General features: G+C 37.5%; 1 protein-coding gene and 1 pseudogene across 2 annotated transcripts in view; both read right to left on the minus strand.

Annotated features, from left to right (window-relative positions):
• WRN (WRN RecQ like helicase) overlaps nucleotides 1-25506 on the minus strand; it is a 152762-nt gene that overhangs the window by 117962 nt on the left and 9294 nt on the right. The gene's annotated exons all lie outside the window — the stretch shown is intronic.
• LOC124521495 (uncharacterized) lies at nucleotides 21148-21287 on the minus strand (annotated as a pseudogene).

Consider the following 25506-nt stretch of genomic DNA (forward strand, 5'->3'; position numbering starts at 1 on the left):
CGTGAGTTCGAGCCCCGCACCAGGCTCTGGGCTGATGGCTCAGAGCCTGGAGCCTGTTTCCGATTCTGTGTCTCCCTCTCTCTCTGCCCCTCCCCCGTTCATGCTCTGTCTCTCTGTCCCAAAAATAAATAAAAAACGTTGAAAAAAAAAAAAAGAATCCTTACTATTTTCTAAACATTTGTGTTACAAATTTTATCAACCATTTTAATATTCCCCATCCCCTCTCAACTTTCCACCCCCATCAACTCTCAGTTTGTTCTCAGTTAAGAGTCTTATCATTTTTGTCTCCCTGTTTGTATCTTATTTTTCCTTCCTTTCTCCTATGTTCATCTGTTTTCTATCTTAAATTCCACATATGAATGAAATCATGATATCTTTCTGACTTATTTCATTCAACATAATACAGAGAACTCTTCAAATTATTTTCTTCAGGTAGAATATGTAGGTAATAAACTCTGATCCCCTGCATATGTGAAAATGTATTTTTTCAAACAGATAGGAGAATGATGTGTTGGCTGAGTACAACCATCCCTCAGTAGTCTATAAATATTCTCTTATTGTCTTCTACCTTTTGATGCTGCAAATAAGAAATCCAGTGGTTCCATGATGGCTTTTCTCTTATAAGTAATCTCTATTTTCCATCTGGGAGCTTGAAAGACTTTCATGGATGTTTATATTTTAAGAGGCCCAAGTGTAAACTTTATTCTCCCTGGGATCAGGACTCCTTTTTCACATCTTTTTCTTCAAATCAGAAAAATTCCCCCTCATTGTAAGTTGAATTGTATCCCTCCCCCCAAAAAAGATATGTTGGAGTCCTAACTTCCAGTAAGTACTTCAGCATGTGGCTCTTTATTTGGAAACAGAGTCTTTACATCAGTAAATCAAATTTTAACAAGGTTATTACAGTGATCTATAATCCAAACTAAGTGGTGTTCTTACAAAAAGGGGAAATGTGGACAGAGACAGGCACGCATAGAGGGAAGATGATGTGAAGAAACACAGGGAGAAAGAGTCATCTAGAGACATCATCTAGTGATGAACAGATCTGAAACAGATCCTTCCTCCACAGCCCTGAGAAGGAAACAGCTCCGCCAACAACTTGATTTCAGACCTCTAGTCACCAAAACTACGAGGACAAATTTCTTTCTATTCATTATAAACTAAATCACATAAATTTACTATAAATTAAATCATAGTCTGTAATACTTAACTATGGCACCTTCAGTAAACCAATATAATCCTATTCCTAGTTATTGATTGCCATTATCTATTCCTTTTTTTCCTGCTACAGCATTTATTCACATGCTGGTGAATTTCTTACCTGGATTTCATCTCCTAGACTCTATTTTCTCCCTCCTGACTACCAACTCTTTAATTTTAAGATACTTCTTACACATGACTTCCAAGATGCTAATTTCACTCTCAATGGTGATAGTCCTCTTTCACTTTGTCTATCGGATTTTTACAATGTTAAGAACTTGATCGTTAGTTTCAGAAAGTTTCTTTGTGCTCTAGTTGAGTCTCCCTAAATGTGCTTATTATTTCTTTCTTTTGTAAAAGTTGTAATTTAGTTCAAATATCTGTTCCAATAGGAATGTCCCATTTCGGTGTTCTTTGGCCTTCTGTCCACTGATGGGGGCTTCCTTAGTCGGACTATTATTTTTCTTTGCTTGTAAAACTCTATTTACCATCAGCAGTCATCTGCTCTTAGGGTCCCTCAGGAAGTTGTGAATGGGACAAAGACTGTAAGTCTTCCACTGAAGCCTTAAGAGGCAATTCCTCTATGCATAGGTCTCCCAAGTTGTAATCTCAAGACCTAGCCCACCAGCACACTGATCTTACAACTCCTCTGAAGGCCTCTAAGACAGGAAAATCAAGTAGGCATCCTCCAACCAGTTGTTCAGTTCACTCAACAAATACTATTTTGTTTTCAGCCACGTTTGTTCTACCACAGTAATTCCACCGAGTATTTTATTTAAGGAATTATGTTTCAATTCCTTTCTTACCCTGCAACTTTCCTTTTCAACCATCTTCGGTTCCTTCATTAATGTAACTTCCTGTTGAGTCTGTTTTTTGTTTTTGTTTTAACGTTTATTCATTTCTGAGACACACAGACAGAGTGTGAGCGGGGGAGGGGCAGAGAGAGGGAAACACAGAATCGGGAGAAGGCTCCAGACTCTGCACTGTCAGCATAGAGCCCAACACCGGGCTCGTACCCACAAACCGCAAGATCATGACCTGAGCCAAAGTCAGATGCTTAACTGACTGAGCCACCCAGGCACCCTGCAACTTCCTGTTAAATCTAGCAATAATACTTATAAAGACTTTTAGTTCTTTTTTTTGTTTAGAAATTATTTTTTATCAAGGGTTAAAACTCAGCTAAGGGATTTGATGGCTGTCAACTCTGCTCAAATACATGATGATTCTTGATGCTCACTTCATTTAGAAATGTAGGTCTACCCCAGGAGTCCACAACATTTTCAACTTCACAGCACATTCAGAAAATGAAAATATTTTTATAGCACACTGGGAAGGGGATCTGGGAGTGTACCTGTGAAATTTTGTAAAAATTTTATATCTTCATTGTAAAATTAAACTTTTTAAACAAGAAAAACATATTACTGAGAAATATGTTAACTCCTTCTGATAATATAAATAAGTCTGGAATACAAATGATCTTTTTATATCAAGTATTTCAGTAGACTTGTGTTAAAGCTCTGTCACAGGTATACGCAGAGTTTGCTCTATACGTATTATTAATTCATCTTTAGGATTCAGATGATACCAATTAAATGTCACTTCTAAAACTATTTTAACTTCACTCTCTCAAAGCTGATTTTTTACTCTGAAGCCATAAACTTTGTCAGTACATGTTAATATATTTTCCACGTGATCGTTGTACTTTTAAGTTAATTCAGGTGCTCAAAATTTGGTCAGTTAAGGACACCATTCATTGAAGACATAACTATACTTCCACAAATCTGCAAAGTAAGAACCATTCACCATTTCATAATCTGAAATTTTCTTTGAGCTTATAAATCTTCCTTTGGACAGATACTTCATAATCGAAATAGCTAACATTTCTTCACCTAAGGCTGAAGAGAAGGTACTATAGCAGCTTAGATTTCATTAGGTTCATCATTTTTATGACTTCATTCAATGTGGAACTCAGAACTACAGGCCAATTTTAATATACAGGAGCTTCTCTGTGAATAAGACTACTTAATACTTAGAAGAGTATTGAACTTAAGGTAAAGCCTAAACCTTACTGTTATTACCAGTCCCAAACTGCCACTGTTTCCATAATATCTTGTATGTTTCCAAATATTCCCTTGAATATTTTAGTTTTGAAACTTCTTTGCCCAGCAAATAATGTCCTTTCAGGCATTTTTCTTCAAGGATTCTATACAGCTTTCTAAGCAAGGCCCATTACCAACATTTATGGATTCACATCTGCAATTAACAAGTTTTTCATTAAATAATCTTTTGAATGAGTACTGTCTTCTATGTCTGACAAATCTTAAACATATCTTCCTTTTTTTTGGTAAATGTTTATTTTACTTTTCAGAGAATGTGCACATAGGGGAGCAAAAGAGGATCCAACGTAGGCTCTGTGCTGACAGCAGAGAGCCTGATGTGGGGCTCAAACTCATGAACTGTGAGAGATTATGACCTGAGCCGAAGTTGAATGCTTTAGTGACTGAGCCATCCAGGCGTCCCTTAAACATATCTTATAATAGAATAATTTAAAATGGCAACTTTTGGGGCGCCTGGGTGGCGCAGTCGGTTAAGCGTCCGACTTCAGCCAGGTCACGATCTCGCGGTCCGTGAGTTCGAGCCCCGCGTCGGGCTCTGGGCTGATGGCTCAGAGCCTGGAGCCTGTTTCCGATTCTGTGTCTCCCTCTCTCTCTGCCCCTCCCCCGTTCATGCTCTGTCTCTCTCTGTCCCAAAAATAAATAAACGTTGAAAAAAAAAAATTTTAAATGGCAACTTTTACATTTCCTTTGCCTTATTGATCCCAAACACAGTGTTCTACACAGGCAGGAAATAAAAACAAATTTGGCTGGGCTTTACCAGCCTCTTGAGCTCAATCTGATTATCACAATCTAAAAAGTATTTTGGTTCTTATTTTGTGCTCAAAGATGATTTCAAAGGTTCAAGCTATTTTTAGATTTATGAAAAGATACCACAGTATTTTGTTTGACACCCCTATTTGTTTTGATTTAGTCTGAAAAGTAAAGAATTGGGGAAACACCATATAATTCTGAGATATTTCTTTACTTTATAGCCTAATTATTGAAGAAATATTTACTATTACATTTAACTCACGAATCAGATAACTTTCCAGCTTTAATCAATTAGACATTACAGTAGGAAAGTAAATATCTACAGAAATAAAATTTATTTCAATATAAAGCACTCAAAAATAAAGTACTTAAAATACTGTCTTTAATTCCTTAGGAAAAGTTTTTTGTCAATTATTGAGTTTATCTGAATTCTCAAGTTTTTAAACAAATCTTATCCCAAGGTACTTCTTTAGTTAAAAAGAGTAAACAAAAACAACATACTGCAATATTTATTTTCATTTAGTTTAATAATTTTTTTTTTTTTTTTTAGAGACAGAGCACGTGAACAGGGAAAGGGGCAGAAGAAGAGAGACAGAGAATTTTAAGCAGGCTCCACACTCAGTGGGGAGCCCAACACTGGGCTCAATCCCACAACCCTGGGATCATGACCTGAGCTGAAATCAAGAGTCAGATGTTCAACTGACTGAGCCACCCAGGTGGCCCAATAATTTAAATTTTTAAAACAAGTAAAATACACTGTAAGCAAAAATATGTTTAAGTGAGGGGCACCTGGGTGGCCCAGTCGGTTAAGCATCCAACTTCAACTCAGGTCATTATCTCACACTTCCTGAGTTCAAGCCCCACATTGGGCTCTGTGCTGACAGCTCAGAGCCTGGAGGCTGCTTCAGATTCTGTGTCTCCCTCTCTCTCTGCCCCTCCCCTGCTTGTGCTCTGTCTCTCTCTTGCTCTAAAATAAATACTGGGGCGCCTGGGTGGCTCAGTAGGTTAAGCATCTAACTTCGGCTCAGGTCATGATCTCACAGTTTGTGGGTTTGAGCCCTGTCGGGCTCTGTGCTGACAGCTCAGAGCCTGGAGCCTGCTTCGGATCTTGTGTCTCCTTCTCTCTCTGCCCCTACCTGCTTATGTTCTATCTCTCTCTCAAAAATAAACATTAAAAAAAATTTTTTTAATAAATAAACATTAAAAAAACTTTAAAAAAATACTTTAAGTGAGTTTCTCAAAGGCCTATCTTTCCCTTACTGAATCAATCGAATTGCATTATGTTCAATTATTGATTATTTTTAGATATAAGCAATAGTTTAAATTAAATAAACATATTATGAAACTCTATTCTAATCAGGGTTTCACAAACTATCACATCAAAAATGCCATCATAAATAAATAAAAATTAAATAACAAGCAAGAAAATTAACAAAATTCATTGTTTTCTGTTAGAAAATACTAAATATAATCCAATAAAAATTAGCTAACAATCATGATCTTTTCTGTTAGCAGTAAGATAATTATGAAAATTGAGACAAAAATGAAAGAATTTCATGTACACAAACACATATAGCTTTCCCAATTATTAAATAACATACACATATACAATTAAAATAATAACTAGAGGGGCACCTGGGTGACTCAGTCAGTTAAGTGTCTGAGTTTGGGTCAGGTCATGATCTCATGGTTCATGAGGTCAAGCCCCCCATCAGGCTCTGCGCTGTCAAATTTTCTCTCTCCCTCTCTCTCTGCCCATCCCGCTTGCACTCTCTCCCAAAAGGAATAAAAATAAGTAATAAAATAAAATAAAATAATAATTAGAATGGAAATTATTTAAAAGGAAAAGTCAGGAGGAAGTTACTACATAACACAGCCACAGCACACAACTCTGTCTGACCATGTTTATTATGCATAGCCATGCATGTTACTTAACTCAAGTAGTTTACAAAAGGATTGCCATCTAGAATAACCTTCAAATATAATTTCACCTATTATGAATCTTTGAATGTTTCACAAAATGCTTTTATATGTTTGAACGCTATAAAAAGTATGCAACCATCAAAATCTTGCATGCCCATTCATTATGCTACAGCACAAATTAGAAGCAACTAACTGCTCCAGCTAACTCTTGCCAATAGTCAACATGGACACAGTGTTGCCAGGCCTTCCAATTTTTCCAAAGAACATGAATAATGCACGTTCCTGTGCAATCCTCCATTTGATAGCAATACCCAAGACTACTCTACAGGCCAAATTTTGGCCTGCAGACCTCCCAATTTACAACCTCTGCTATAGACAGGTCAGTACTAGCAGCTGGTGTGGGTATCCCTACAAATTTTTTTAAGTCAATATCCAGTTACAAATCATTATTTGAGTGAAATACTTGGGTTTATTTTTGTAGGTACACTACAGAAAGAGTGGTAGCAAAACCTAGGAATATGCTAACAAATGGAGTTTCCTTAATAAATTGTTTTTTAATGTTTATTTATTTTTCAGAAAGAGAGACAGAGTGTCAGCGGGGGAGGGGCAGAGAGAGAGAGAGAGAGAGAGAGAGAGAGAGGGAGACACAGAATCCAAGGCAGTCTCTAGGCTCTGAGCTGTCAGCACAGAGCCCGATGTGGGGCTCAAACCCACGAACCGTGAGATCATGACCTGAGCTGAAGTCGAAGTCAGACGCCTAAACGCCTAACGGAGTCACCCAGGCCCCCCTGGAGTTTCCTTTAAAGAAGGATGCAAAGACCACAGAGAGGTTGGCTGGACCACCTACTTCGTCAGGGCAGTAGCAAGTGAATTATCCTAAGAATGGAGCACATCTCCTTTGTACCTCCATTTCTGAGTCTACTGTGTCAACTCACACCAACCTAGAGCATCACTCCACTTTTCTCTATGGCTTCCATAATAATGCTAGCAGCACACTCACAAGAAATTTACTTTCCCAAGCTGTAGAACTGTGAGTAAAAACTATGAGCCCAGAGTGAGGCACTGACCCAGTTCCTCCTATCCACCTACCATCAGTATCAACCATATGTTTTATCAGTCAAATTATTAAAAGGACTGGTTTGATGGTCTGGTGTGAAAATTACTATGTTGAACCAGAGCTGAAGCTACATGGAAGATAAGCCATCTTCTTCATGAAGGCAGACCAAGGAAGTATTTTACCACACTACCAACATTTCCCTTAAAATATCTGTCTAGTTCTCATACCATTTTACACATAGTTTCATTTTTAAGAATTAATCTTACCAAAAAAACCAGCACTCCTCAGAAAGATTTATATACAAGGATAGTCATACTTGTTATATACAACAGTATTTAAGGTATATATTATATAACATAACATACAATATATATAATGATAAAGAGTTGAAAATAGACATGTCCAACAACGGTAAAAATAGTTAAATAATGAATTATGGTACATCCATAAAACAGAGCACTATGCAGCCATTAAAAACATATTCTTGGGGCACTTGGGTGGCTCAGTTGGTTGAGCGTCCAACTTTGGCTCAGGTCATGAGCTCGAACTCATGAGTTCAAGCCCCACATCGGGCTCACTGCTTTCAGCCTGCCAGTGCAGAGCCCACTTCAGATCCTCTGTCCCCTTCTCTCTGCCCCTCCCTTGCCTGCACTCTCCCAAAAATAAATAAATATAAAAAAAGTTTTTTAAACATATTCTTATAATTTATCAAGTGAAAAAGCAAGTCAGACTCTAAATTTACACAAGAAATGTGTATTTTTCTATGTGTATATATACATATTCTATACAGACATGTACATATACATATACATATATACAACCATTCATACATATACATATATTTACATATTATAAATTTTTTTTTTTAATTTTTTTTTCCAACGTTTATTTATTTTTGGGACAGAGAGACAGAGCATGAACGGGGGAGGGGCAGAGAGAGAGGGAGACACAGAATCAGAAACAGGCTACAGGCTCTGAGCCACCAGCCCAGAGCCCGACGCGGGGCTCGAACTCACGGACCGCGAGATCGTGACCTGGCTGAAGTCGGACGCTTAACCGACTGCGCCACCCAGGCGCCTCAACATATTATAAATTTTTAAAGGTCTGGAGCAATATATACCAAAATATTAGTTGTTATCCCACCACTGAAGATAGTTTTCAATTTTCTTCTTTATACTTTTCTAAACGTTCCAAATTTTTGATAAGAACATGTATTACTTTCAGCAATCAGGAGGGAAAACTAAACCAATAAAAGAGGGAAAAGTTTTTGTTTTTTTAAATTTTTAAATTTTTAAATTTTTTTTGTACTATAGAGTAAGAGCCAACTTTTTCTCTACAGAGTCAGATAGTAAATATTCTGTTCAGACATTGTGGCACAAATGCCATAAGTAATACTTAAGTAAACACAGCTATGTCCTAATAAAACTTTAAAGACAATGAAATCTAGATTTATAAAATTTACCAAAATGTTATTCTTCTTTTGATTTTTGTTCAGTCACTTAAAAATGTGAAAACCATTTAGCTCATAGTCAGTGAAAACCATTTAGCTCAAACCAAAAGCAAGCAGCAAATCAAATGTGCTCCAGAAGTTAGCCAACTCCTACGACAGAAGACAAACAAAATGGTGGATGACTGGAAAATGTCCAGTGCTACTGGTATTAACAACTACAGCTATTTTTTAATTACCATAATACACTGATAAAATACTTAATAAGAATACAACTTCTTAGTAAAATCTTTTTGATATATCACTTGCAAAATGAAATTAATGATAGCAGAATGAGTGGGTTTACTATAGAGGGTTAGTAATATTAGCCAATTAAATGTTAAGAGATTATCTCCCCAAATTATAAATGATGTTTTGAAAACATTCATCTTAAATGATTTTATTTGACATCAATTAGACAGTAGGACAAGCTGTCTACTGAGGGCGGTTCAAGTGCCTTTTAGTTCACAGCAACAGAAATACACCTATAAGATTCAAGATTTAAATCAGACCAAATACAGGAAAATTAAGACCAACTGCATCATATTAACTAAGAAGGGATAGCTTTTTAATCATCTATAGAGCTTTTAAGTCACATTCTACTTCACTCTGTCAGAGTAGAAATTCGTCTTAAGAGTACAACATTTTGGGTGCCTGGGTCAGCCTCAGTCGGTTAAGTGTCCAACTCTTGACATTGGCTCAGGTCATGATCTCACAGTTTGTGAGTTGGAGACTCGCATGGGGCTCTGAGTTGATGGTGCAGAGCCTGCTCAGGATTCTCTCTCTTCTCTCTGCCTCCTGCTCTCAAAATAAATAAATAGACTTAAAAAAAAAGAGGACAACACTTTCCCACTTAGAATGCTATCATCTTCTAGAAAATGGACAAACTCCTGTTTCTTAGAAAGCTGGGTTTCAGTGGAGCAGCTCAGAGATGTCTTTGTTCCTAAAACCTTTAACTACGCTAAGGAAATTAATACCTACTGTTACCATGGTAACCGACTTGCCTAACTGCTTGAGGGCTAAACTGAATCCCAACCTTTCTGAAAAGTGTTTAAAAAAAAAAAAAACAACAACAAAACACTGTTAAGTTACATGATACCTACAGATAACCATGTCCAGGAAAAAATTTTTAGTAAGTAGTTCAGTGTTTGATAGGCAATTTTACTGTTTAACGTGAACAGATTTCTACCTACTATCTAAAATAGTTCACTTCTATTTGTTCAAAATATGTAAAGGCTAATCTGATAAAATGTTTTTATAAATTTTGATTTAGTCAAAAATCAAGAATGTTTACAATGACTCTGAAATCTGCTAACCAAATGTCATAAAAGAGTGGTCATGGTATGGGGTGCCTGGGTAGTTCAGTCGGTGAAGCATCCAGCTTCAGCTCAGGTCATGATCTCATGGCTCATGAGTTCAAGCCCCGTATCGGGCTCTGTGCTGACAGCTCAGAGCCTGGAGCCTGCATCAGATTCTGTGTCTGCCTCTCTCTCTCTGTCCCTCCCTTGCTTGTGCTCTGTCTCTCTCTCTCAAAAATAAATACTAAAAAAAAAAAAAAAAAATTTTTTTAAGTAGCCATGGTATATAAGCTGTAATTTCAATTTTTCACTTTGGGCATTTATGCAAATTTTACAAATATCCATTAAGTTTCACAATATTTCTCTGAGGAAGAAAACTCTATGACCATCACCATATAACAAAGGAATTTCTATCACAAAGGAAAACTAATAACAAAGACTAACTGATTTTGCAAAAGTTAGCAGACTACTCTCATATTAAACATTATACTATTAAGGGGCACCTGGATGGCTCAGTCAGTTAAGCATCTGATTCTTGATTTCCAGTTCAGATCATGATCTCACGGTTCGTTTGTGAGTTCAAGCCCCGCATCAATGCAGAGCCTGCCTGGGATTCTCTCTTTCCTTCTGTCTCTTGGCCCTTCTCTGTTTGTGTGTGCTCTCTCTCTTGAAATAAACACACAAACTTAAAAAAAATTATATTATGAAGAGGCAGAAGACTAGAATGGAAAGAAATCTGGGCTTGGAGTCAGAAAACCTAGGCTCCCACGTTGCTTTGTGTCAAGAAAAATTATCCAAAAGTTAAATTATCCAAAAGTTAAGTTAAAAGAGAAGGCAGTAGGGGCGCCTGGGTGGCGCAGTCGGTTAAGCGTCCGACTTCAGCCAGGTCACGATCTCACGGTCCGTGAGTTCGAGCCCCGCGTCAGGCTCTGGGCTGATGGCTCGGGGCCTGGAGCCTGTTTCCGATTCTGCGTCTCCCTCTCTCTCTGCCCCTCCCCCGTTCATGCTCTGTCTCTCTCTGTCCCAAAAATAAATAAACGTTGAAAAAAAATTAAAAAAAAAAAAAAAAAAAAAAGAGAAGGCAGTACATCCTTTCAATGTCATATAGGAACACAATCTCGTCCAAAGATAACTTTCATTAGAGAATATACCTTTATATGACTTGCTATTTACTACTGATTAAAAACTGAGACTCTGTGAAGTTACTTGTTAACTTGTAAGTTTTTGTCTGGTTAAGAAGCAATTGAATTCCGTCATGTAGAAAAGAAAATGTCTGTAGGGATAGCTTTATAGTTGACCCAGCAATCTTATTCCAAAGTTATTTCTCCAATGTCTACATGTAATGGTCAATTTTACAGGTCAACTTAACTAGGCTAAGGGGTTACCTGGCCCAGAGCTGGCTGAACATCAATTCTAGGTGTGTCTGGGAGGGTGTTTCCAGAGGAAACTAGCATTTGAATAGAACTTTGTAAAGACTGCCCTCACCAACAAGAGTAGGTATAATCCGATCCATTGAGAACCTCCATAAAACAAAAAGGCAGAGAGAGGGCAGATCTGCTCTCCACTTGAGCTGAGACGTCCTTCTTCTCTTGCCCTCCCACACCACACTCCTCAGTTCTCAGACCCCCCCTAGGAGGGGCACTTAGACCACCGGCTCCTCTGGTTCTTAGGCCTTCAGATTTAGACTGGAACTACACCACTGGTTTTCCTAGACCTCCAGCTTGCTGACAGCAAACTGCAGGATTTCTAGGCCTCCATAATTGCATGAACCAATCCTTCATAATAAATCTCTTCCTAGAGGTGCCTGGCTGGCTCAGTCGGTTAAGCGTCCGAGTCTTGATTTTGGCTCACATCATGATCTCACAGTTTGTGAGTTCCAGCCTTGTGTTGGGCTCCACACTGACAGATTCTCTCTTCCTCTCTCTCTGCCCCTTCCCCATCACTCATGCTCCTGCGCATACTCCCTTTCTTTCAAAATAAATAAATAAACTTAAAAAAATCTTTTTCTATATATCTATATATATCCTACTGATTCTGTTTTTCTGGAGAACCCTAATATACTATATAATCTCTGTTCCTCTTTGAACAAATTTTATCTCCTGCTGGTTCCCTCATTAGTGAACTGAATGTGACATCTGTTGATTCTGTACTTGTATGAGAATCGGTCTTTAATATTTTGGAAAATTACACTTTGACGCTTGGCCACTTAGTATCCATGTGACTTTGGACAAGTCACTTTACTTTCTGTTTTCGTTTCCTCATCTGTAACATGGGATTAAATTCCTAATATATTACTTGCCTTATTACATTATTATTATATATTATATTACTTGCCTTACCAACCATGGCATCAATATAAAGATAAGCAGTGATAAACAGGACGTTACGTCTTTTAATCTACAGTTATACATAAGTTGGTATATCGATAGTGTTAGCTAGGATGCAACAGAAAGTTACTCAAATCACAGTTCTGATAGCAATCAAGCAGAAGGGAGAAAGGGAAGGAACAAAAGCAGGGAAGGAATGTATTCAGCTTTACAGAACCAGCAGTGTGGCCAAGGAGACACCCAGCCAGGTTGTTTCACCTGGTGGTCCCTTGTGGGGTGTTTCATCTGATAGCCTCTTATGTGAACCAGTTTGAGCCCTTGTGGATGAGTTGAGGACCTGCACAGAAGCCCCGGGTTGTCCTGAAGCCCCGGGTTGTCCTGGGTTAGCTCACTGTAATACAAAGATTTCCTCCTATGGGAGGGGTTTTCTGCCATTTTTTGAACAGACGATGTATGTATGCACTAGCACATTGACATGCTAGGTATGCACAACTGAACTAAAGTGCCTAAGTAACAGAGTATGTGTAAGTTCCTTAAAGTATATGCAAGCTCCCTGCCTCTACCCCCAAATACACAGAATAAAAGCTTCCTGTACAACCCCACAGGGAGACAGTGCTTTTGAGAGCTAGCTCCCCGACTCCTTACTTATAACAGGTAATAAAAAGTTCTTTGCCTTCAACACTTCCTTGGGTTGTGTTCAATTTAATGCACCCCAAGAGGCAAATCCCTTGAGTTCAGTTACAAGAGAAATTGTGATAGATCTTCTACTGTTACTATACCTCATTCCCTTCAGTGTACTGACAGGAATCAAGTGAAGATACCAAATCCATGCCAACTAGACAAGGTATATAAAGTTATTAAAAATTAATTAGGCAGAGAAGTGCTTCATCAACAGAATGTTCTTTTAAATGATAAATTCAAATAGAGGAGAGAAAATGGATTCATTTTCCAAAAAGACTTCATTCTTACCCATTAGACCTGACCCAAAGTATAGTTTTGATACTGTAAAAGTATATTTAGGAGGTTTCCAAATATAATCTAAATTACAACAGTAATAGTCACATACTCACCTTTTTGTGTATATACAAAATAAGAATGAATTAAAAAAGTCTCAATGACTTATAAGTTATAAAATGGGACTAATAAGTATTTACAAAATAATTTAACACAGAGAGCTTATAAAACCAAAGCAGCTTAAATGCTTCAGCAATTCAATTTGGTTATCAATGCCTTAATTTTGGTTAGACTCTCTGGGTTTCATCTATATAGTTATATTCTTTTTACTGAGAGGCAGCTTCTAGTCAAAATGTCTTTCAAATTTAATCAACAATGCAATGAACTTTAAACATTCTGGGTTTGCATAAAAATCCTAAAAGAAAACAGGTGGTTAACTCTTGAACATCAATCTTAGCAATATTTTGGGGATCTGACTTCTCAAGCAAGGGCAACAAAAGCAAAAAACAAAACCAAAAAACAATTGGGACTACATCAAATTAAAAAGCTTTTGCACAGTAAAAGAAACCACCAACAAAACAAAAAAGCAATCTATTGAATAGAACAAGATATTTGCAAATGATATATCCAATAAAAGGTTTATATCCAAAATATACAAAGAAATCATACAACTCAACACCAAAAAAAAAAATGTGATTAAAAAAAAAAAGGGCAGAGGATCTAAACAGACATCTTTCCAAAGACGACATCCAGATGGCCAACAGACACATGAAAGATGCTCAACATCGTTAATCATCAAGGAAATGCAAATCAAAACCACAATGAGATATCACCTCACATATGTCAGAATGGCTAGTATCAAAAAGACAAGAAATAACAAGTGTTGGTAAGAATGTGGAGAAAAGGGAACCCTTGTGCACTGTTGGTGGAATGTAAATTGTACATTTAGCCACTATAGAAAACAGTATAGAGGTACCTCAAAAAATTAAAAATAGCAATACCCTACAATCCAGGAATATCACGACTGGGTATTTATCCAAAGAAAATAAAAACACTAATTCAAAAGGATACATCCCGATTTTTATCACAGTATTATATACAATATCCAAGATAGGGAAGAAACCTAAGTGTCCATCTAAGGATGAATGAAAAAAGAATGAAAAAGGTGTGCAATGGAATACTACTCAGCCATAAAAAGGAATGAAATCTTGCCATTTGAGACACCATGGATGGCCCTGGAGGGTATTTTGCTAAGTGAAATAATTCAAAGAAAGACAAATCCCATACCAAAACACCAGAAACAAGACTCATAAATACAAAAAGCAAAGTGGTGGTTGCCAGAGGGGAGGGGTGCTGAGGAACAGACAAAATGGATAAAGGGGATTAAGAGGTACAAACTTCCAATTATAAAATAAATAAGTCACGAGCATGAAAAGTACAACATAAGGAATATAGTTAATAATATTAGAATGACTTTGTATGGTGACAGATGGTAACTACACTTGCTCTGGTGAACATTTTGTAATGTGTGTACAGCTGACCCTTGAACAATATGAGGGTTATGGGCACCAACCCACCACACAGTCAAAAATCCACATAATTTTTTACTCCCCCCAAAACTTAACTACTAATAGCCTACTGTTGACAGGAAGCCTTACCAACACTATAAACAATTAACAAATATTTTGCATAAGTATAAAGTAAGCTAGAAAAAAAATTAAGAAAATCGTAAGGTGGAGCCCCCAGGTGGCACATTTGGTTGAGCATCCAACTCTTGATTTCGGTCCAGGTCATGATCTCACAGTTATGAGATCAAGCCCTGCTTTGGGCTCCCTGCTTGAGATTCTCTCTCTCCCTCTCCCTCTACCCCTCCCAACTTGCTCTTGTCCACTCTCTGTCTCTCTCAAAAAAAAAAAAAAAAAAAGAGGAAAGAAAAAAGACACAAATCATAAGGGAAATACACTTATGGTATTGTGCTATATTTATTAAAAGTATTCATGCACAAGTGGATGCACTCCATTCAAAACCATATTGCTCAAGGGTCAATGGTAAATGTTGAATCGCTATGTCATACACCTGAAACTAATAATATTATATGTCAACCGTACTTCAATTAAAAAAAAATCTAGATTTAGGGGTGCCTGGGTGGCTCAGTCGGTTAAGCATCTGACTCTTGATTTTGGTTTACGTCATAATCTCACGGGTCATGAGATCAAGCTCCCTATCCCCACCCCGGGGCTCTACACTGACAGGACAGAGCCTGCTTGGGATTCTCCCTCTCTGTCTGCCCCTCGCACAGCTCGCACTTGCAAGCACAAGCACCTGTGCACTCTCTCTCTCAAAAATAAACAAACAAACATTAAAAGACTCTGGGCTTGATTTCTTTTTATTTATTATGTTACATATTTTCTAAAAATTGTAACCTCACCCTTTGAGTGTATCTATACTTAGTAATATACTAGCAACTAGTTTATGTGTGCATGCACACACACATACACACACACATATGCACATATACCCAATCTATAATTCACTTTAGGAGTTCCAGTGGTACAATTGGTTAGCATGTGGTACTTACAGAATTCATTTTAGAAGATATAATTTATAAGGTATTCTTCTGTACTGTTCTAGAGAATTCTTTCTACTTTTCAATGTACTACTAGGAATAGGAAGGGGTAGAGGAAAACAAGAGAAACCAAACAATCCATGACAAAGCCCTCATTAAATCCCTAATTAAAGAGGCTTTCAAGACTTTCATTAATCCATTGCTAGACTTCTGCTAATCGTCATTTCCTCCCAAATAACCCAGGCAAGCAAACTAGAAAAGCTAAATAAAACCACCTATTAGCATTTGGTTTGGCTATAGTAAGTTACTGAAATTTTAAAAAGTAATAGAATGTTTTTTTGACAGACTCATTCCTTTATTATAGATACCTACCAAATTTTCATAACTATCAAATATTATATGATTCATATTAATAAGGTATAAATAAAAATTTGTATTAATAAAGTCAACTGAAATAAAGTGTAAATGAAACCAATCAAATATAATAAAATGCCATTAAAACGCTAGCAACAGGGGAAAGGATAAAGCCTCACTCTATGCTGTGTCATTGTGAGAAGCCGCACTGCCCATAAACCAGGAACACGACTTGACCTGAACTGAGTCCATAGCTCATGAAGTGCTTTATAACTGAATTTCACTATCCAACTGAATAATTCATTATTTTTAATGAATTTCCTCTGTTCTGTAAGTAGCTACAGCCAGTCAGCTGAAATCAACCATTATAAAATGGGAGAAACTGCAGAGAAAGTTTTCAAGTAAGTCAATTTAAAACTTGCTTAGGCTGCCTATTTTTCCTTTTACATTTATTCCTGTTACTTCACATGGCCTGAGATGAAATTTCATCGGACTCATTATCAAGTGCACATTGATGGTTGCCTGCCCACCATCCATTCCATCCTGCACCCTTTTTACAGTACCATAAATTTAATTTAGAAAACACTATTTACCCACAAAGCCAGTATGCTTCAGGAAAACTGCCCTCACTCCCAGCTCCCATGAGAAACCCAAGTGATCTAAAGGTAACCTCATGCCCTTTGGGACAATGATGATTCAGAAACTCGGGTTAAACTCAAGGCATTCCCCCAAATTTGGCTTAAGAATAAAATATACAACCTAATTTAGGCCAATGAGACACAAGAAGAAGGTTCCTGAAGATAACACTGTCTTGCACTGGTAAGAAAGTGATTTGAAGAGATTTGAGAATGTGAAGTCTGGGCCATCTACAGCCATTCTGCTACTACAATGGAAGTCACTGGAGAAGAAAGCCATCTTAAATAGAAATCCAAAACACAGAAAAAAGCAAAGACGAGAGTGGGGTCACAGTCAATGGACAAAGCCAGATTAACTAATCAGCCCTGCCTTAGCCTTCACGTTACATTTTAATAATATATTTCCTTATTTTTTTAGCCTGTTGAAAGAAGTTTCCTGTGCCTACATTCAAGTAACACAAATATAACTGAAAATAAAATTGTGTGGTTAATCCTTTTAATTCCTTATCTTAAATAAAAATGAATTACAAAGATAAAATAGCCAAAGTATACAACAAAAGTTTCATAACTTCATATGTAGAGTTTCGAAAACTTTTAAAATAACAATAAGAATCAAAATAACAGTAAATAGCAATTTAACAGAAACTTATAGCAACTAAGTGGGAGTAATATTTAACTTCAGGATGGAAAGCTCTGCAATCCACTGCGTTGAAATTCAGCAATGCCACACAGAAAGAAAAATGCATGGGGCACCTGGGTGGCTGTCGGTTAAGCATCCAACTTTGGCTCAGGTCATGATCTCGCGGTTCGTGGGTTTGAGCTCCACGTCGGGCTCTCCACTCTCAGCGAGGAGCCCACATCAGATCCTCTGTCTCCCTCTCTCTCGCCCCACCTCCCTCTTTCTTGCCCCACTGGTCGTTCTCTCTCTCCCTCAAAAATAAACATTAAAGACTTAAAAAAAAAAAAAAGACAGAAAAATGCATAAATTTTACCACAAGACCAGTAAGTGTGGGAGGAAGGGTGAAAAATAAAAATGTAGACTGGGTAAAAAAGACGTTGGGAAACTAATACATAATTCTGAAAGCAACCATAAGTTTATCCAATGCAAATCTTTCATAAGAACCTCTTAAAACAGGATGAATTTATATAAAATGAATAAAAGAGGGGCACCTGGGTGGCTCAGTCAGTTAAGCATCCGATTCTTGGTTTCGGCTCAGGTTATGATCTCGTGGTTTCATGAGTTTGAGCCCCACGTCTGGCTCTGCACAGGCAGCACAAAGCCTGCTTGGGATTCTCTCTCTCCCTCTCCCCACTCATGCTGTCTCTGTCCCTCTCAGAATAAATAAATAAACTTAGAAAAACTTTTAAATGAATAAAAGGAAAAATCAGCAATTTTGTGATTATACACCTCCTAGAAGGCAAAAGTTATTGTCTAGTCCAATTGTCTTTCTATCGTACTTCAGTGCCTTCATTTTATGAATGAACAGCAAAAGCAGATCAGGTGCCAGTAGGCAATGCCTCATGCTGCATGTCAAAACTTCTAGAAAAAGAAACAAAGCTTTGGTATTTTTTCCAATGGCGTCTATCAATGCTACCACAGACTACGAATATCTCCCATCCCTCTATCCTCTGGGCTTCAACGAGCCTAAAAAGGGGGTGAATCTCTGCCCTCCCCTAGCATATCAGACTAAAGATGGAAGAAAAGATCATAAAAATGTAGAAATAAGAAAATGGAAGTCAGAAAGTAACAAAGATTTAAAGTAGGCTTAGGAGAGAAGGTCACTGGTTTCACATATTTTTGGGAAAATGTGAAATTATACTAATTACTTATTTTCCCATGAAGAAATTATTCAACAACCATCCTCTTTCTTAATTCTCCCATTTTTAAGCATTTTATCAAAAAAAAAGATCAACTTTAAAAGAGGTTGACTGCTACTACTAACCAGCTTTTACAAGAGACAAGCTTAACTCTTATCAAAAAGCTAAAGTCTCCTAAAATAAGTAATTTTTTCCATAGTATCATGAGGGTATCTTATTTGATTAAAAGGAACAAATATTCTGAATGACCAGATTCATGATAAGCCTACCCAAAGTAAGTACTTCTCTATATATGAGCAAGAATCAATTTGAAAATATAATTTATATCTGAAATCAATAAAAGCAAAATGACAACCTACCAAGAAATAAACCTAACATAAAACATAGAGACCCATTTTAAAGACAACTAGAAAAGTTTACTAGGACGTCCAAAAAGGGCTATTTGACACTTTTAGTTTCTGGATGGTTAGTCTCAAAATTGTAACCACATTAATTAAATCAGTACACTCAAGAAGTAATACCAAGAAAAAATGTCAGCAGGAGTTTTCATCAAATCACACAAGTTTATATTAAAGTTCTCTAGGAAAAGAAAATGCTCGAAAGTAGTAAATATTTTTTTGAAAAATAAGACCAATAAGGGGAAGCTCACTCTGAATATGAAATGGTACAAAACAACAGTAATTCAAATTATGTGGAATTGGTATAAAAAGAGATACAAATCAACAGAATAAAATATACCATGTTCTGAAACAGATCCATGCAAATATAGAAATCTGACATACCATAAAGGAGATTTCTCACCTTCTAGAAAGAACAAAGTACTCAATAAATGAGGCCAACAAAACTGTCTGTAATTCTGATACACCACTGTCAGCAAAAATTTTAAAGGTTAATCATATACAATATATTTGCAAGAGAACAGGAACCAGCCTTATCGTTTTCAAAGACATTTTGTAGACATTATCAACATTTTAAACTGCATACCCTTTAAGCCTGCAATGATATCTATCCTATGGAAATACATGCATATATGCACAAAGATGTATACATTATATCAGTCTGTAATAACAAAAATACTAGAAGTAATTAGTAGGGTAAATTAACACTTAAATAAATGACATATCCAAAAAAGAACTCAAACTCCACACCCAAAAAACAAAAAAATCCAGTGAAGAAATGGGCAGAGGACATGACTAGACACTTTTCCAAAGGAGACATCCAGATGGCTAACAGACACATGAAAAGATCATGTGTTTTCACATCACTTTTCATCAGGCAAAATGATGAAACATCATCAACATCACTCATCATCAGGCAAATACAAATCAAAACCACACTGAGGTACCACCTCACACCCATCAGATTGGCTAAAATTAACAACTCAGGAAACAACAGATGTTGCCAAGGATGCAGAAAATGCACTGCTGGTAGGAATGCAAACTGGTGCAGCCACTGTGGAAAAAAATGTGGAGGTTCCTCCAAAAATTAAAAATAGACCTACCCTATGACCCACCAGTAGCACTGCTAGGAATTTACCCAAGGGATACAGGAGTACTGATGCATAGGGACACTTGTACCCCAATGTTTATAGCAGCACTCTCAACAATAGCCAAATTATGGAAAGAGCCTAAATGTCCATCAACTGATGAATGGATAAAGAAATTGTGGTTTATATACACAATGGAGTACTACGTGGCAATGAGAAAGAATGAAATATGGCCCTTTGTAGCAACGTGGATGGAACTGGAGAGTGTGATGCTAAGTGAAATAAGCCATACAGAGAAAGACAGATACCATACGTTTTCACTCTTATGTGGATCCTGAGAAATTTAACAGAAACCCATGGGGGAGGGGAAGGAAAAAAAAAAAAAGAGTTTAGAGTGGGAGAGAACCAAAAAATAAGAGACTCTTAAAAACTGAGAACAGGGGCGCCTGGGTGGCTCAGTCGGTTAAGCGGCCGACTTCGGCTCAGGTCATGATCTCACAGCCCGTGAGTTCAAGCCCCGCGTCAGGCTCTGTGCTGACAGCTCAGAGCCTGGAGCCCGTTTCAGATTCTGTGTCTCCCTCTCTCTCTGCCCCTCCCCTGTTCATGCTCTGTCTCTCTCTGTCTCAAAAATAAATAAACGTTACAAAAAAAATTAAAAAAAAAACAGACTGAGAACTGAGGGTTGATGGGGGGTGGGAGGCCGGGGAGGGTGGGTGAGGGTATTGAGGAGGGCACCTTTTGGGATGAGCACTGGGTGTTGTATGGAAACCAATCTGACAATAAATTTCATATATTGAAAAAAAATAATTAACAACAACAACAACAAAAAATAGACCTACCCTATGCCCCAGCAATTGCACTACTAGGAATTTATCCAAAGGATATAGAAATGCTAATTCGAAGGGGCATATGCACCCCAATGTTTATAGCAGCACTATCAACAATAGCGAAATTATGGAAAGAGCCCAAATGTCCATTGACTGATGAATGGATAAAGAAGATGTGGTGTACACACACACACACACACACACACACACACACACACACACACACACACAAACAAATGGAATATTACTCAGCAATCAAAAAGAATGAAATCTTGCCACTTGCAACAATGTGGATGGAACTAGAATGTATTATGCTAAACGAAATAAGTCAATCAGAGAAAGACAAATATATGATTTCACCCATATGTGGAATTAAAGAAACACAACGGATGAACACAGGAGAAGGGAAGGGAAAATAAGATAAAAACATAGAGGGAGGCAAACCATGAGATTCTTCACTTGATCTCAGCCAAAAGGCCGAGAAGCAATAAACCATAAGAGATTCTTAAATACAGAGAACAAACTAAGGGTTGCTGGAGGGGAGGTGGATGGGGGGATGGGCTAAACGGGTGATGGGCATTAAGGAGGGAACTTTGTTGAGATGAGCACTGGGTGTTAAATGTAAGTGATGAATCACTGGATTCTACTCCTGAAACCAATACGTTATATGTTAACGTATACTAACTTGAATCTAAATTTTAAAAAGTAAATAAACAATGACACATCCATAATACAGAATAAGAAGTTCATAAAAAAATACAATAGAACTACTGACAAGTTCTATTAACATACGTAAAGTCAAACAGGAAAAACTAAGTATAAGTAGTAGTTACCATTTAAATTTTAAAATACAAAATGAGGGGTGCCTGGGTGGCTCAGTCGGTTAGGTGTCAGACTTTGGCTCAGGACATGATCTCACAGTTCATGAGTTTGAGCCCTGCATCAGGCTCTGTGCTAACAGCTCAGAGACTGGAACCTGCTTTGGATTCTGTGTCTCCCTCGCTCTCTCTACCCCTTCCCCACCTCCCCTCTCAAAAATAAACAAACATTAAAAAAACTTATAAAAATAAAAATGAAATTCTATTTAAAATTTAAAATACAAAATGTAAATGCAAAGAACAATCCAGAAGGATATGTATCAGTTAATAGGGATCCCTATAGGGAAAAAAATGGAATTGAGGTCAGGTATGTGAAGGGAGAGTTTTAAGATTCTATAATTTGTTTCTCAACAACCATATTTCTCTCTCCCACCCTCCCTCTTATCTACCTCCTTCTTTCAATCTGAGAGTAATATGAGCCTCTGTAAATAATGAAATCAATAGTGACTTATATTTTTCCAACTTGGGATGCTGAGGATAAACAAATTCTCATGGTTTTAATAAAATCATGAATGAGAGGAGCAAAAATAGGCTGATTACCTTAACACTAGAAAGAAGGAAGTAACAAACCCATTTCGCCCTCCCCCCCTCCCCCCAATGTTAACAGCAAAGTTTTTTCGATGAGAATAACCTCATCGCCAGTACCAGGAATGAAACCCAATTGTTTTAAGATCAGTGGGGAAATTCTATTCCCCCTACCATATAACCAATTCAGGGACAGGAACTAAAGCCTAGGTCTCAGTTCTCTGGTCTCCATCCTTTGTCCATAACTGTCAAATGCAAAGTGGTCCTCAGGATTCTCTTTACAATGTATAAGATGGGATGCTTTTGCTCCAGCTAGACATGAAGGAAGAAATATATCACCATGGTTGATGTGCACAGCCATCTTACAGCCATACAAGAAACTGCTCCAAAAGTAAAGCACTTTCTTGCCTTCTGCATGGAAGAGGGTCAAGCACAGGGTCAGAAAAAATAGTCAGAGCTCTAACTGAACTTGCCTTCAGGCCACTGTATCTTAGGATATATCAATTAAATAAGCTAAACTTTTATCGCTAAAGCCAGTTTGACTTGGGTTTTTCATTAGTTGCAATGATAACATCCCTGTTGATGGGATGGAATAAATAAAATCTAATACTACTTCTTGAACTGATTTTTTAAAGACTATACAGAATTCCATTTTATCATAATTTGTTTAACTATTCCCTATTGATGACAGTTTACTTACAGGTTTTATCACAAATAATGGTCAATGAACACCCTTATGTGTATCTTTAGGCATTCATATTATTATTTCTATAGGATGGATTCCTAGACATGAAATTGCTAAGTCATGGAATACTCCTACCTCTCTGCCTGCTTTCCACCAATAAATTATTCACAACCCTGAGAGAGAAGACAAGGCAAAGAAGACTACACAGAAAGCCAGGAAAACTTCCTACAGAAGCCTTTGGTGAAAGACTTTAAATTAACAACTAAGAAAAGATGCCATCCATCACCTGCCACTCTTATAAGAACACTTTGGTCAAAGAACAGAAGTCCATGAAGGCGTTGTGGGTTGACTATGAGTTGCAATATATCCATATGTAACTCAATATCTAACTTTTCAGTGTTGGGTATAGAACAAGTTGGTGATATTTGAGTTACATGTTAATGGACCATCACCATCACCATCAGTATTATAATCATTTATATCTACATCCTACCTCTTTTCCTCTCTACTTGTCCAAGGGCTTACAACGTTTGATGCAAAATTCCAAAGACAGTGCCTCTCAGTTTTCTGAGTAGGTCTCCAATTGTCTTGCCTACATCCTGCTCTGCTCATTTGTTCCCATAGGGATGCCATGTCATTACCAATGACTGAATCCTTCCATAATCTCAATTCTAAGCATCTCATTCTCTAATCCACATCTCCTGTTTTCCAAGTTCATTCCCTTTAGAAATTCAATTCGAAAAATCCTTTGATCCAAGTAGGACCTATAATCCAATGGTCCTACTTTTCCACTCTCCTCACCACCAGGTAGTCCTTACTTCCTCCTTGAGCAGTTTAAATTGCAAAATTATAACCACTTACTTTCATACTCCCTTAACTTCATTGTGCATCTTTGGCTTCATTATTCTCTCCTGTTAAAACTCTCACCCTGCCTGAAGAAAACAAATTCTCTGCCTACTCTATGCCTGTACCTATGCAGCTAACTGAATGCAGCAGGTGAAAAACCCAACCATGCTGACTGGTCTCACCTTAAATTTATGACCACCAAATGTCTTCCTAGCAATTCTACAACTTTTCACTTATCTATTTCCTATCCTCTCCTTCCAAGATAACTATTTCAGGGGCACCTGGGTGGCTCAGTTGGTTGAGTGTCTAACTTTGGCTCAGGTCATGATCTCATGGTTCAAGGTTTCAAGCCCTGTGTCAGGCTCTGTGCTGACAGCTTGGAGCCTGGAGCCTGCTTCAGATTCTGCCTCCGTCTCTCTCTGCCCCTTCTCACCTCATGCTGTCTCTCTCTCTCTCTCTCAAAAATAAATAAACATTCAAAACAAAATTTTTAAATAACTATTTCATATCATTTCCTCTCTGCTTAAACCTATCATATCTCCTCCCCCATCCTCACTTTCAGCTGACCACCTTACTTCAGATTTCACTGAAAATAAAAGCAATTAAAAAAGAACTTCCATATGTCCTTACCCTGAAATGTATTCACATAATTGTATCTATGCCCATATACTCTGCCATGATGGCTAGTTTTATTGTGTCAACTTGAATGGGCCACACTGAGCCAAGATATTTAGTTAAAATTACTCTAGGCATGTCTGTCAGGGTGTTTCTAGATGAAGTTAACATTTGCTTTTTTTTTTTAATGTTTATTCATTTTTGAGAGACAGAGACAGAGACAAAGCACCAGTGGGGGAGGGGCAGAGAGAGAGAGACACACACAGAATACAAAGCAGGCTCCAGGCTCTGAGCCGTCAGCACAGAGCCCCACATGAGGCTCGAGCCCACTGACCGTGAGATCATGACCTGAGCTGAAGTCTGATGCTAACTGATTGAGCCACCCAGGCGCCCCAACATTTCAATCAGTAGATGGAATACAACAGATTGCTCTCCCTGATGTGGGTGAGCTTCAAATCTGCTGAAGGTCTAAATGGAACAAAAAGGTTGAGTACGAAAAAATTCACTCTCTCTGCTTGACTGCAGTCAAGCTAGGTCATTAGTCTTCTCCTGCCTTTAAACTCAGACTTGGAATGAAACATATACCATCAGCTCTCCTGGTTCTCAGACCTTCAGACTTGGACTAGAACTGTACCTTCAGCTCTCCTATGTCTCCAGCTTGCCAACTGCAGATTACATATAGATGTAGATGCATATATGTATATAGGTGGTGTATATATATAGTATCTGTATATATATGCATATAATAAAATCTATAATAACATATAATGTATGCAATCATATATATATTATAGTATACATCTCTCACAATAAGGAATTGGGAACTTGCCCATGCTACTAAGGAGGCAGAGAAATCTACATGTACACATTGACATCAATATTGACATAGGTACCAGGATAGACACACATATACGCACACACATACATATATATGTATATATATAGAAACAGAATATATATATATGTATAGATAGATACATATACATTTATATATCTCCTGTGAGCTATCTGTGTGCCTAAATCCAGCCCCTCCATGTGTGTACTAGATTCCATACTCTCTCATCTACTCACGGGCACTTTTCACTTCTCTCCCAAATCACCAATTTTGCTCTCTCTACTAGTCTACCAGAAAAGTCCCAAAGTCCTATCAGTATATACA

Source organism: Lynx rufus, unplaced genomic scaffold, assembly GCF_022079265.1.
Source record: "Lynx rufus isolate CCGP_SWC_20201006 ecotype Redwood Valley unplaced genomic scaffold, mLynRuf1.p SCAF_3, whole genome shotgun sequence".
NCBI classification, from domain to species: domain Eukaryota; kingdom Metazoa; phylum Chordata; class Mammalia; order Carnivora; family Felidae; genus Lynx; species Lynx rufus.